Source organism: Macaca fascicularis, chromosome 16, assembly GCF_037993035.2.
Source record: "Macaca fascicularis isolate 582-1 chromosome 16, T2T-MFA8v1.1".
Lineage (NCBI taxonomy): Eukaryota > Metazoa > Chordata > Mammalia > Primates > Cercopithecidae > Macaca > Macaca fascicularis.
In genome coordinates, this window is record NC_088390.1 from 20334364 (window position 1) to 20348873 (window position 14510).

Consider the following 14510-nt stretch of genomic DNA (forward strand, 5'->3'; position numbering starts at 1 on the left):
GATGATTGGTTATGTCCTCTAGTTTGAAGTTACTCACTTTGACAGCTTTATTGCCTTTTAAATATTTGAAGTTCACTCCTAATTAGGAACATAGAATACCACAGCGTTCATTTGCATTATTTCAGGGTAGACTGTGATTTCACTATACCTGGAGTTGCTGTGGATACGGATGTTGTCTCTTTGCATTCCTAAGACCTAATGTAATGTCTCATACACAGCGGGCACTGGATTAGTGATTGTTGATTGAGAGAGAAAGACGTCTTTAAAAAAGGGTTTTTGTTAAGGAGTCTGGGAATCATGGAACCATAGTGACCAACTGTTACGGACTGGATTGTATCCCCCTCCAATTCAGTTACGGTGCTGCTTCAGAAAGAAAAGAGGTGAACTATTTTTTAAAAGCATATATCTGTTGGCTTTGAAAATGCCTATATCATCATGAATAGAATGTTGGTAAAATTATGAAAGCTGAAGACCATTCTGGTGAAGTCTCATGTGGAAATGAGATGCAGCTTATTAGAAACGGGAGGAAAAGTGATCCTTGTTATAAAGTGGCAAAGAACTTGGATGTATCATGTTCTAATGTTTTGTGAAAGGTAGAACTTGCAAGTGACGTAATTATATATTTTGCTGAGGAGATTTCTAAGCAACGCGATGAATGAGTGGCATGTTTTCTCTTTACCACTTATAATAAAATGCAAGAGAAAAGAGATAAATTAAAATAATACTTAAACAAAAAGGAATCACAGGCCAGGTGTGGTGCTTCACTCCTGTAATGCCAGCACTTTGGGAGGCCAAGGAGGACAGATCACTTGAGGTCAGGAGTTCGAAACCAGCTTAGTGAAACCCTATCTCTACTAGTTTTGTAAAAATACAAAAAATAGCTAGGTGTGGTGTCATGCACCTGTAGTCCCAGCTACTCGGGAGGCTGAGGCAGGAGAATCACTTGAACCTGGGAGGAGGAGGCTGCAGTGAGCCAAGATGGCACCACTACACTCCAGCCTGGGTAAGGAAGCAAGACTCTGTCTCAAAAAAACAGAATCACAGCTTAAATATCTGGAAAATCCTCAGCCTGTCTATATTGCAAAACGTAAGACACATGTTCGGCCAGGCACAGAGGCTCATGCCTGTCATCTCAGCACTTTGGGAAGCCAAGGCAGGTGGATCACCTGAGGTTGGGAGTTCAAGACCAGCCGGACCAACATGGAGAAACCCCATCTCTCTACTAAAAATACAAAATTAGCCGGGCGTGGTGGCGCATGCCTGTAATCCCAGCTACTCGGGAGACTGAGGTAGGATAATCGCTTGAACCTGGGAGGCAGAGGTTGCAGTGAGCAGAGACTGAGCCATTGCACTCCAGCCTGGACGACAAGAGTGAAACTCCATCTCAAAAAAGAAAGAAGAGAAAGAAAGAAAGAAAAAGAGAGAGAGAGAGAGAGAGAGAGAGGGAGGGAGGAAGGGAGGGAGGAAGGAAGGAAACAAAAAGAAAAGAAAGGAAAAAAAAAGAAAAGAAAAGAAAACATGTTCTGAACAGAAAACAAAAGGTGAGGCAGAACAGCCATTTGATGGGGAGACGATGGGTGTGACTCATGGATTAATCAACCATCTCAGGAAAAGCCAAGAATGGAGATGGATTATATTCACAGAGATAGAGCTAGTTTGAACTAAAGAGGAATTAAAAAGTGGGATGGCATAAAGGCAGACTGTCAAACTTACTGGATTCTACAGGACAGGACAGTAAAGCTGTTAGGCTGCAAACATGTTCTTGAATTTTGTTATCATTCAAGAAAAGAGAATGACCATGAAGGTGACTCAGTGGTCATCAGGGCTGCACCCTCCCCAGAGGCCCAGGGAGGACATCAGGACTCTCCCTCCCCAACTTGCAAAGGAAGGGCCACGGCTTTGGTTTCCTAGGCCAGGCTGCTGCTGCCCAGCATCTCGGTTTTCTCTAGTAAGATTATGATTTTTCAAAGTGGATATTTTATTTATCCTGCTTGAGATGCATTGGTCTTATCAAATCTTTGGGTTGACATTTTATAGATTCTGAAAAATCAATCATTTCTGGACTATTTTTCTTCAATTGTTACTTTTGTGTCACTTTCTCAACTCCCCCAGTGACACCAATTAAATGCATGTTAGGCTATCTCAATGTGTTCCCAAAGTTTCTATCTTCTCTTCTGTGTTTTCATTTTTAGGCTGCTTTCTGTATATTTTCTTATGACCTTTCTTCAGGTCTGTTAATTTTTTCCTTCATTGAAATAAGATCTGAAATCACTCCTGTTCAATAATTGAAAAAGGAACAATTTCGGTTTTAAAGTTTTCAATTGTAAAAATTATACTCTAGGCCGGGCGTGGTGGCTCAAGCCTGTAATCCCAGCACTTTGGGAGGCCGAGACGGGCGGATCACGAGGTCAGGAGATCGAGACCATCCTGGCTAACACGGTGAAACCCCGTCTCTACTAAAAAAATACAAAAAAAATTAGCCGGGCGAGGTGGCGGGCGCCTGTAGTCCCAGCTACTCGGAGGCTGAGGCAGGAGAATGGCGTGAACCCGGGAGGCGGGGCTTGCAGTGAGCTGAGATCCGGCCACTGCACTCCAGCCTGGGCAACAGAGCCAGACTCCGTCTCAAAAAAAAAAAAAATTATACTCTATTCATTTTCAAGTTTTTATGTTATTTTCTTCTATTTTTTAAGTAACCAGTTTCCTGATCAAATTTTACTATCTTGGCTTTTATTTCTTTTTTCTTTTTTTAAATTTAAGTCCTGGGATGCCTGTGCTGAACGTGCAGGTTTGTTACATAGGTATACATGTGCCATAGTGGTTTGCTGCACCTGTCAACTCGTCATCTAGGTTTTAAGCCCTGCGTGCATTAGGCATTTGTCCTAAAGCTCTCCCTCTCCTTGCCTTCTACCACCCTGACAAGCCCGGTGTGTGATGTTCCCCTCCCTGTGTCCATGTGGCTTTTATTTCTTAGAACAAAATCCTATTTGCTTAATCATGTAAGCCTCAAGATCTAAAATATGAACTTTTTGAGAATATTTCTGTCGTGAATTATTTCTCTTGATTTTTCCTTATAGTCTCAAGTCTTGTGTGTCTTTTTATCTTTATGTATATCTTTATTTATATCTGGAAATTGAATCTGATAACTATATTCCTAGGCCTTTGAATCACACAAATGAAAATGACTTAAGTCCCTGAAAATGTGATTATCAGTTTGCTTTTTGAGCTGTTAGAAGAATAATAAATTATGTAACCACATTATTTGTGAAAGAGAAAATATCAGTTCTCATAAAATATAGGACTTTTGCTTAATATTTTAATAATAAACTCATCCTTAAATTTTGATACTTTTATGCTAGTGCTATTATTGTTTACAGTTGACATAAAAATAATACATATTCAGAACTGTTAAGAATTTAAAATATTTTATTCAGTGTCAATAATTATATAACTTTATGGTTTGAAAAGTAATCTTTATAGAAATATAAGTAAAGCTTGAATAACATCTGTATAAAAATGTATTTGTACTAAGGTATTTTGCATTAGACATTGAAGAATACTTTGCTAACACATTTCTGATGTACTCTGCACACTAGAGTTAAGGAAGATCTAGGTTGGGTCACTTTGACCTTGTCCCGTCATAAGAATGGGCTTCCTTAATTTTGAAGATGTTCTACACACATCACATAGGTCAGGATTTATCAATATAATAATTGCACTAATTTAAGTCGTAAGTAAAAGAAAATCCAGCTTAAATTTGCCAACCAATAGAGGGATATGACTTACTAACAAAAGTCAAAGTATAGGTATCAGGACTAGCGTATTTCAGTGTGTTAATAAAATCATTAACACCTGGTTTGTTTCTATTAAGTCACACGTTTTCTTGTTTTCAGATCATTTCCCTTGCAAAGTTATCAAAGTGCTTCCCAAAAGGCATTAGGTATTTGCTTTCTAGTCTACACACCATGAAAAGGAAAAAACATCAGTTCCTGAAGCTCTCTCAAAACATCAACAATGGAAAGACGTGCCCATGTCCTTCCCTCCGCCCACTCCGGGGGCTGGAAATGCTGCAGCAGGGAGCAGGCCCCAGCTGCACCTGTCCTGTCCTGTCCTCAGAACGCTGTGTGCAAAAGTGAACAATAAATCGTTTCAAAGACGTAAGGAAGAAAAACCAAAACATCAGCAGAATCTTCTTTCCCATAATCTTCATGCACCTCCTGGTCCAGATGAGTTCACGTTCCCATCTCTAAGCACAGGGATTGATTATGACGGCATGTATAGGACTGAGCGCCCCCACACTCTGTGATCCAGCATGGAATTATGATTTATATCACCATAGGAAGAGTACAGAGGCTTAAACAGAAAAAAAAGCAAATTTTCAAGTAAACGGGCAATGAGTTTGGGGAAGGCATTAAAAATTTCTGCTATATCAGAGATACGATCCAAATTACAAAGTGTTGCCAATCAAAACATTTATGCTTAGTTTAAATAGTTTTCAGAAGATGTGTGCTAGGCAAAACCATCGTCCTCTGATTAAAGTTTCACTAAGTTGCTGTCACGGAGTGAATAGGAAATACTTGTACATGGAAATGGATTTTTTTCTGAGTTTTAAAAAGAGAAGTTTTCCAGTTCTTTGACATTATCAAATATATTAACCATGAATAAACATTACCTTAATAAAAAGAGTTATTTTCACTTTTTCAAAAAAAAATCCAAACACAGAACCAACAACCACAGTGACGAAACCACGAAAGAAAAGGTCCACGACAAAAGCACTGATATGTGGCGTAGAAGATCCAGAATCACACACAGACTCTAAGCCTGACTCACACATTGACTGTTGTGACGGTAGTGCAAAACTTACAATTATACAAAACTTAGTGATATGTATATACAACACTTATAATTATATGTATATATGAGCCATTTTACCTGGTTTTGGGTCTCATAAGAATAACAAAAAATTTATATTTCAGAAGCTCCACAATGAATTAATATGTAGACAGATTTATTGATTCATTTGTTTCTATTTTATTGTTAAATTGATTTAATTTTACCACAAATGAACATACCATCTTTACCCTCTTAGCCATTTTTAAGTATACAGTTCAGTATTTTAGTATATTCATGTTGTTATAAATCCAATCTCCACAACTTTTCATTTCTTGCAAAAATGAAACTGTGTACCCATTAAACAACTCCCAATTCCCCCTGCTCCACCCGCTAGGAACCCTCTAGTATCATTCCACTTCCTGTTTCTAGGAGTTTGCACACTTGAGATATTACATATAAATAAAATTATACAGTGTTTGCCATTTGTAAATGGCTTATTTCACTTAGCATAATGTAGTCAGGGTTCATCCATGCTGTAGCATACATCAGAATTCCTCCCATTTTGGGGATGAATAATATTTTACTGTGTACCAAAACGTGCATCACATTTTGCTTATACAATCATTCATTGATGGACGCTTAGGTTGCTTCTACTGTCTGGCTATTGTGAACAATGCTGCTCTGAACATGAGTGTAGAACTATCTCTTTTAGACCCTATTTTCAGGTTTACTCGGTATGTGTCCAGAAGTGGAATTGCTGGATGATACAGTAATTCTGCTTTTAAGTGTTGAGGAACTGACATACTGTTTTGCATAGAATCTGCACCACTTTAAATCTCTTCCAACAGTGTACAGGGGTTTCAATTTCTCCACGGTCTGGACAACATTTGTTATTTTCTTTTTGAAAATATAGTAACCATGGCTACTATTAGCCATGGTTATTATTTATTTTATTCACCAGATTATCTTCTTCAGTGTTTGAGTTTTACAAGAATATCAATTCCATTTTTCTACTATTATCCTGTTATAAATATTTCATATAAATATCTCATAAAATAAGGTAATTTATTGTTACTGTTTTTATTTCAATGTTTTATAGTGAAGGCCACTGAAGATATATAAATGATACATTTTGCTTTGACTCCTTTGTGAATGGCTATAAATAAAATTTTTTCAATAACTCACTATGTGCCAATCAGTCCACAATGTTCAAAGTAGGCTTTAATATTGCCATGTTAAACTTCTCTACTTGTGATTTATATATCTAACCCAGTTGGTAGCAAGACAGTTTTGTTTCTTCATTGAAATGACTCTGGCTTTATGTAGACCATTCATTCACTTTCCATGCCACTTCCCTGAAATATTTGTGGTTCATTTTTTCAACTCAAGTAAACATGTTTTTTTTCCCAATACTCTGCTACATTCCTGATGTCATTCACACTATGCAAAAGGTCAAAACATAACTCTGGTCCCTTCTAGGAGAAGCTCATAATATTTCATTCAAAATAAATTATGAAAACTTGACCAAAACATGATAGACTATTCATTTGTCTTTTAATTAGGTAAATGCTTATTTATTATCTTTCTCAAATGTTTCACCTTCTTCTGTAATATTTAGCATTTTACTTTTTACCTTTTTAATTTCTAGATTATATTCACTTCTACAAGACCACATTTTTATTTCATTGCCTATGCATTTGGCATTCCTATCTGGCAAGCTTCCTCTGTTATTTACTGGTATACATGTAATTGCTTCTTTTTCATTTATATTTTACTGTCTGTGACATCTTTATAATTAGTTGATAATTTCTGTCATGCATCATTAAGATAACTCATTGCTATAAATGTCCTATTTTTAAAATTCTTCTCAGCTCCTTTTCTCATTTTTCTTTTAATTCTTCATGTATTCTATTTTCTGATTCTTGTTTCTTAGGCTTCGAAAATACCTTTGTACGTCCCTCTGGATTACTTTAGTGTCACAATTATTCTTTAAATTTTATATAAGCTTTACATACATTTAGTATTTTCTGGATAATGATATTGTATTTGAAGCTTGAGTATAAATACAAAAGATCTTTTTTTCCCCGAGACATTTAATAAAAAGAAATAATGTTAATGTAGTTAGAGCAGATTAGTAGATGAAATGCATGACTTTCCCACCCACAAAGAATGGTTCCTCTTTCCCTTTGCCACAAAGAACATGCCGTATGTAAAGGACAGGATTTTCTTTCCTAGCTGCACATGAAGATTTCACAAGTCTTATGCCTGTGGGAGTTAATTTTAATGTATTCACTTGGGTGGGTCCCGCGCCCAGATACTTGGTCAAACATTATTCTAGATTTTTCTGTGAATGTGTTTTTTGGATGAAATTAACATTTAAATTGGAAGACTCAGTGTAAAGCAGATGGCCTTCATTCTGTGGGCATGCCTCATCCAATCAGCTGAAAGTTTGGACAGAATGAAGACTGACTTCTCCCAAGCAGGAAGGGGTTGGGCCAGCAGACTGCTTTGGACACAAACAGCAACTCTTTCCAGGGTCTTCGGCCTGCCGGCCTACCCTGCCGTCTTTTGGACTTTTCAGGGACTGGCTCGCATGATTGTGTGCATCTATACCTATACCCAATCTATATCATCTGCATCACTCAGTTCTCCAGAGAACCCTGACATATGCCCTTAAAGGTCACTTTATATCAAGCGTTTATTTTTGCCAGACATGATTGTGTTGCACTAATATTTGCCTTCCTTTTCTTAAAATTATACCTTCATTTTTTGTTGAATATTACCTCCAGGACTCATCTTTGTAGTACGAGCGTGTTATTTGTTGTCAGGATGAAAACTACACATACACACAATTTAATAAACATGAAAGGAACTGTGGTGACCAGAATGCAGATGGATGTGAGAAGGAAGGGCTGTGAGCTGCCACCTCATTGATCCACAACGGCACCATTTTCCTTTCTTTTTTTTTTTTTTTTTTTGAGACTGAGTCTGGCTCTGTCACCCAGGCTGGAGTGCAGTGGCCGGATCTCAGCTCACTGCAAGCTCCGCCTCCCGGGTTCACGCCATTCTCCTGCCTCAGCCTCCCGAGTAGCTGGGACTACAGGCGCCCGCCACTTCGCCCGGCTAGTTTTTTGTATTTTTTAGTAGAGACGGGGTTTCACCGTGTTAGCCAGGATGGTCTCGATCTCCTGACCTCATGATCCGCCGTCTCGGCCTCCCAAAGTGCTGAGATTACAGGCTTGAGCCACCGCGCCCGGCCGGCACCATTTTCCTTTCACCTTAACTTTTAGAAACTTTTTTTCCACCTTGCAATTGCTTATGCAATAAACTTCACTTTCACTTAGACTCCATAACTTATCCCAGAAACCTCAATGCCTCTAAGCAGCAATACATAGACTTGACAAAGAGACGGGTTACCTTGTTCAAACAACCCGACGATTCGGTGAAAGCACGTAACGACCATCTTCACGTTACATAGTTAACCCGAATTGCCAATTAAATTGACATGTTCTCATCTGATGTAGTTATTGGCCTAGCTTTTTCCCCGTATTCTTGTACTGGAGACATTTAATATGGTCCTCATAAGTGAAGCTAAGTTATTTCAAATAGATACACTAATTGGATCAGGTTCAATTCTATTTTGCTTTCTATATTTCAACTGTGCATGCCTACCTGCACTATTAATTTGGTTTTAATTATAATTTTGATTATTAATTTGAATCTAAACTTATCTCCCATCCCTGATACTTACCTAGTTGGAGCTAGCACAATCTTTGACTGGATTATAGTAGTTACCTCCAAATGACCTTACTGTGTTTGCTTTTGCCTCCCATTAATGCTTGCACTCAGTCCACCAGCCAGAATGTTCCTTTAAAGATACACGTCAAATCATATTACTCCTCTGCTCACAACCTTCCAATAGCTCTTAATCATACTTCAGCTAAACACTGTAATCCTTAAACTGGCCTGCAAAGTCCATTATGATTCAGTCCTCAGTACCTTTCCAACTATTTCTCCTGCTGCTTTTCCACTTTTCTTTCTCCACTGAAGTTACGCTGGCCTCCTTGAAGTTTCCTTCTCAGCGCTTTTCAGCTATAGGAGTTTTGTGCCCTGTCCTCGTTCACCGTAACAGGCTCTTGCAGATATTTCCAAACTCACTCCTCATATCATTTACATCTTCTCTCAAATGTTAACTTCGCAGTGAAGTCTTCCTTCAATATCCTACTTAAAATTGTACCAGGTTTCCCCAACCCAGCAGGAGCTTCTGTCTCCTCTGTGATTTGTTTCCCTCCAAAGCACTTATCGCCTTCTAATAAATTATACAACTTATTTTACTTTTTCTCTTTGTCTCTTTTTATTGCTTTTTTGGTACATTTCTTATTGTATCTCTTCCACCAAATACATTTGGAATAAAACATTTTTACTAATTTGTCTCTTCTCCATAATTTCAGCAAAAGCAACAGACATGCATTCAGATTAGGCATACAATAAATACAACGAAGTTGAATAAATGAAATGGAGGGGAGTGAAGTATTCCAGATGGAAGAGGCAGTACGTGGCCAAGAGGAAACAGATCACACGCATTGGAGAGAAAGGATGGCCAGACTTGCGGAAACCTGGAATTGGTGATTGGCTTTAGAAGTGGACAGACAAAAAAGGAGGCATAGAAAGTGCCAACATTTGGCTACACAGTGAAGGAAGACCTAAAATAATAAAAGCATTGGCATCACCTGTAGACTCAAACCCTGTGAGTGAAGGACGTGAGCAATGAAGGATGGATTGAGCCTGTGACTAGCCTTCTTCAGCATATGTAAAATGATGTCTGCTTTTCTTATTTGTCATTTCACTGACTTTTTATATACAGTAGTTTCCCCATATCCATGGAGGATACATCCCAAGACCCCCAGAGGATGCCTGAAACCACAGATAGTAACAAATCCTATGTATCCTATGATTTTTCCTGTACATCCATACCTATCATAAAGTGAGTTTATACTTTAGGCACAGTAAGAGATTAAAAACAGTAACTCATAATAAAATAGGACAATTATAACAATACAACCTAATGAAAGTTATTTGAATGTGATCTACCTCAAAGTATCCTATTGTAGTGTACCATGGGTAACTGAAACAATAGCAAACATAATTGCAGAGAAAGGGGGATACTGTAGTAAAATAAAGGGCGATGGGTAGAGCGTAGGAAGCATTCGCAATTAGAACAGTCTGCAGGAGGGAAGGAAACATACTTTAAATTGGAATGTGGATCACATGGCTGCCTCCTGCCAGTCATGACCGCAGGGTACCAGTCATGCCTTTGGTATTTCAGGTCTTGTCTCCCACCACTCATACTGCCCGAAAGACTCCATCAGCAACCAGAACTGAATCACACCCAACCCAGATTGTCATTTCTGATGACTTTGACTTAAACAAACAGACGTATTTTTAATCTTTAAGTGTGTGTGAAACTAGCAAGGCCTAATGAATTGAGTATAAGGATGAGGGTTGTGGCCTCTGTAGCGTTTTCTCCAACCAGAACCTGCTGAAATAGCACAGATGGTGATGAGGACAGTTCAAATACAAGAATTCTTGGAAAGGTCATTGGGTAAGTGACAAGAATCTCGGTCTCCTGCCATTTTCATCTCTGCATTTACTTACTGTGTGAATTTGGACGAGTCATGTAATCTTCTGGCTTCAGTGTGTTTAGCTCTGTAATTAATATGTTCAGTAACAGTTCTTCTATCTGACCTAAAAATAACCATTTTTTCTAAAGGTATACATTAGAACTATATACATATATAATATACAAATATATAACATGTATATACTTAATATATATAATAAACACATTACACATGTAAATTTAATGATCTACCCTATTCTCAGCCTCTACTTTCCTCTGATAATGACATCATTCAATTACTCTAAAAAGCTAATATTATAGAATCTTTATATTTAAAAGAGTTTTGTAATGCTCTAAACTTAACTGCATACTGCTAAGTGAAAGAGGCCAGTCTGAAAAAGGTACCTACTGTATGATTCCAACTATATGACATTCTGGAAAAGCCAAAACTATAGAGACAATAAAAGTATCAGAGGCTTTTAGGGGGTTCAGGGAAATGGGTGAGGAATTAAATAAATGGAGTACAGCACACTTTCAGGGCAGTGAAACTATTGTGTATGGTACTGTAATAGTGGATATGTGACATTACACTTTTATCAAAACCTATCGGCCCCAAACAGAATGTTGTAAACTCTGGACTTTATTTGTAGAGACAGGACTTTAGTTAAAAGTCCATATTGGTTCATTAATGGTAGCAAATATACCACACTAATGCCAGATGCTAATAAGAGCAGAAAGTGTGTTGGGAGGTGGGAAGGCATATGGAAACTGTACTTTCTGTGCAATTTCTCTCTGTAAACCTCAAACTGCTCTAAAATTTTTCTATTGAATTTTTCAGTTATTTCAGTTATTCTCTATAAATTAGCACAGCTATCAGTCCCCAATGACCTTGCTAATTTGAGGTTACTTATTTATATATGGTTCTCGATTTAGTCTCCTTGGGCAAATAGTAAACTGCATGGCTTTTACTCTCTCTGACTTTCTTTTTCTGTCCTTCACAGAAATTGAAGTTCAAGTACAAGAAGAATTTTCAAATCGCCCAGCTTTTAATTTGGAAGGTTTCTAATGGCCCTCTGTCCTGGTGCTCGCTGTGAACCCTAAGTGCTTGTGCTAGAATCCAATTCTGCTGTTAGCTGCTCTGCCACAGCTTCCAATCAGTATTTATGTTGAGTTCTTTCATTTTATGTTGCTCTAATAGAATACTTGAGACTGTGTAATTTACAAAGAGCGAAGTTTTATTTATTTATTTATTTATTTATTTATTTATTTTGAGACAGAGTCTCGCTCTGTCGCCGAGGCTGGAGTGCAGTGGCGCAATCTCGGCTCACTGCAAGCTCAGCCTCCCGGGTTCACGCCATTCTCCTGCCTTAGCCTCCTAAGTAGCTGGGACTACAGGCCCCCGTCACCATGCCCGGCTAATTTTTTTGTATTTTTAGTAGAGACGGGATTTCACTGTCGTAGCCAGGATGGTCTTGATCTCCTGACCTTGTGATCCGCCCACCTTGGCCTCCCAAAGTGCTGGGATTACAGGCTTGAGCCACTGCGCCCGATCCAAAGTTTTATTTCTTACCGTTCTGGAGGCTGGGGAGTCCACCATCAAGGTGCTAGCATCTTGTGAGAACCCTCCTGCTGTGTCATTCCATGGCAGAAGGCAAAAGGGCAGGACAGTGCCAGAAAGCGAGGGGGAAGAACTCAGTTTTATAACAAACTCACTCTCAAGATAACTAACCTATTCCTGCTATAGCAACATTCATCCATTCATGAGGGCAGAGCCTGCATGACCTAATCACATCTTACTTGGCTCCATCTCTCAACACTGTTCCATTAGGAATTAAGTATTTAACACATGACCTCTGGGAGACACATTCAAACCATAGCATATGTCCTCTATGCAGTTCCCTTGTCTAGATGTAGGACACTGAGAATTTACCACCCTTCCCAGCATTGACGTGCTCTCTAGGTGGCTCAAGAATTCTTGGCTGTGTCTCCACCAGGCTTCAAGACCCTCCATTGGCCTGGCTTTTGGACTTCTATGGTTCCAGCCCTTGCTAGATACGGGTTTCTCTAAAAGATTTGTATTCTCCACAGTCTGTATACAGAAAAGACAGTCTCAAATCTCCTCTGATTTAGGGCCCTGATAAAAATTACTTGGTCTTCTACTCCACAAGCTCACCATACCCCTTCAGGTTTTGAAGCTGGGAGAGACAGAATATGGAACCCTTTCTTAAAAGTAAATGCATAATTGACATTAACGAGGGATTTATAATCTATTCATCATTAAATCCTCAGGAACGTATAGATTTTTCCAAGGAGTGAAAAATAATTATTTTCATTTAAGTCTATGTCAATTAACAATATTTTTTACACAATTCAAAATCACTTTTTGCTATGAAATGTGAAACACATTTCCTTTTTTTTGAGGCAGGGTCTCACTCTGTCACCCAGACTGGAGTAAAGTGGAGTGATCTCGGCTCATTGCAACCTCTGTCTCCCGGATTCAAGCAATTCTCCTGACTCAGCCCCCCAAGTAGCTGGGTTTACAGGTGTGTGCCACCATGCCCAGCTAATATGTTTTTCTTTTTTTTTTTTTTAGTAGACACGGAGTTTCACCATGTTGGCCAGACTGGTCTCGAATGCCTGACCTCAACTGATCCACCTTCCTTGGCCTCCCAAAGTGCTGGGATTACAGGCATGAGTCACCGCACCTGGCCATATTTCCTTTTTGAAATGTGATTTATTTTATGAGGAGGTGTGAAATATAATAAACAAATGAATAAATAAATCATATATTTTTATGTTAATGGATTTGTGACCAGACCAAGAAATAAACAGAAGTAGTAAATGAGAGACGTTGGCTTCGACACATGTGAGTTTCTGTGTGTTTGTTAATTGGTAAAGGAAATGGGCCAACACCAGCTTGGAATACACTGATGCTGATTTCTAATACTTCATCAGAGGCAAGCATTTAGGGAAGTGGAGCAGACAAAATCAAGGACTTGGTCAGGGCTCAGCAAGCACTGGGTTTGCTAGATGTCTGCGAGGCAGCTTTCATCCCGTTAACCTCTGCGATACTGCCTGCGTTGTCCTTCTGGATAAATAGATGTACAGACTCTATAGAGCTACTATCAACAGAGTCTTAGGCCACCTTCAACACTTCCTCTTGATTCCCGTGGATAACATGAGAGCCAAAATTCCATCCCACCCCTGCTAATCACCATTGTTTACAAGGTTCTTAGATACCCCGAGGCCCTCCAACATGCCCACTCACAAGATAGGAGCTAAGTAGCACTGAAATGTAAATTTAAATAAAAAAATATTAATAGAACATTTGATAAGACTTCAACCACCATGGTAAGTAAAAGCTCACATATAATCCATTTAGAAAGGTCTCTGGATACAGTATACAAAATGATTTGTATAAAAATACATATACATGCAAAACTCAATTACATTTCTATGTATCAACAATTAAGAAAAAGAAATGCAAAGAATAGACCTGGAAGACCTAAACTATCAGATATGGAACGTGTTATTAATTTACAGTAAGTCAGGCAATAAGCACAGAGTAAAAAACCATCAACAGAATAAAATGAAGTCTAGAAAATGATTCAAAAATAGAGGTAACCTAATTTATGACATATGTGGCACTGTCGTTCACAGAAAAAGCTTAATTTTAAAAAAATTTTGCTGAAATCATTGCCTAACAATTTGCAAAAACAGTGTCATCGCCCTTACCTTACACCGCAATTAAAAATTTATCCCACTTGCATAGATCTAAATGTGAACAGAAAAACAATAAATGTTATAGAGAAAAACACAGGAGATTGCATCACACTCTTTAGAGGCGGCACACAGTTTTAAAACAGAGCACAAAAAGCTTGATCCACAAGGGGAAAAAAGAAAACTGCATTATGTTACAACTGAGCATTTCATTCAGGAGAGCAGCGGGACGCAACAGAAAGTAAAAGATGTTCACTATGTGTATACACCATTTAAGACTCATATTTAGAATACACAAAAAGAATGTTCCAAAGAACACAGTATGTAGAACGAACTACTA

General features: G+C 38.4%; 1 long non-coding RNA gene across 1 annotated transcript; it reads left to right on the forward strand.

Moving 5' to 3' along the window:
• The first annotated feature begins 241 nt into the window (after nt 1–241).
• Nucleotides 242–10016, forward strand: LOC135967860 (uncharacterized). Its single transcript, XR_010582177.1, has 3 exons — nt 242–380; nt 3891–4367; nt 9282–10016. It is a non-coding gene; the product is annotated as an uncharacterized lncRNA (long non-coding RNA).
• Nucleotides 10017–14510: the final 4494 nt, after the last annotated feature.